The following is a 1,005-nucleotide window of genomic DNA, read 5'->3' on the forward strand; positions in this document are numbered from 1 at the left end:
GATAAAGAACTATCAGAGAATTTGAAAAAATAACTCAGGGCGATAAAATAATGCCATATGGCTTGCTCATTATGTTTTTAATTAATGACAATTTGATAATCAGAACGCAGGGCGAAGGACTGGACTTGTCTTGTATCGTATAAACTCTTCTCCGGTTTTGTTTCAACATTCTCACGGATGTAAGGAGATTTTGATCAATTTTTTGTTTTCTCCTTCTGCCATTGTTTTGTTAGCTTGGTTGCCCTTTTCTGTCGCGCTCTTTGAGGATATAGTTATACTATCAATGCTATCGTTCTAGACTCTATTCAGGCGGTAGTTTTGCTTTTAAGAACTCGAAAATGTCGAAGTATAAAGTGTCTCCATCTCTCTGTACGAGTCATTCCTCAGTTTCGTTCGGAAAAGGAAGATTTTCATTAAAACAGAGCATTTATTCAAGTTGTTCTATCTTTGATGAGAACGCGATTTAAGGATCTCTCTAGGAATGGCAGAATTGATACCGCGCGGATCAATTGAAATGATTTTTATGTAACAACTAGCAAATAATTTTTTAAAGAATTCTCCGAACGTATTATTTAAATGAGCTAGGTCCAGCTTTACGTAAGTTTGGATAGATACTGACCGCTTTGATAAGTATATTACGAACAAAATATCTTATTCGCCTGCTCTTCGGGTGTTGTCAAGTAAAGCTCAAGATATGGGAAAATGCTTAAACAGGTCAAAATGAGTCTGTCACTTCATCACGGAAAACCTCAAAACTCGCTGCATTCATTTATCCGCTGTTAAAAAATTATAGTTTTTGCATGACTTGTTTAATTGCCAATTCCAATGCTACCGTAACTTATCAAAGTTCCCTTAGCGTTTGTTTTCTTTAGAATACTAAGGAGATTTAAATATAATCAAGTGACTATCCGATGACATCATTTCTATATTGACTAATGAGAACGTCCGCGTGTGGCTTTTTTATTCTTTATATGTTCCTCTTTAATTAAAGCTTACAAGTTGGCT

Source organism: Porites lutea, chromosome 5 (assembly GCF_958299795.1).
Source record: "Porites lutea chromosome 5, jaPorLute2.1, whole genome shotgun sequence".
Lineage (NCBI taxonomy): Eukaryota > Metazoa > Cnidaria > Anthozoa > Scleractinia > Poritidae > Porites > Porites lutea.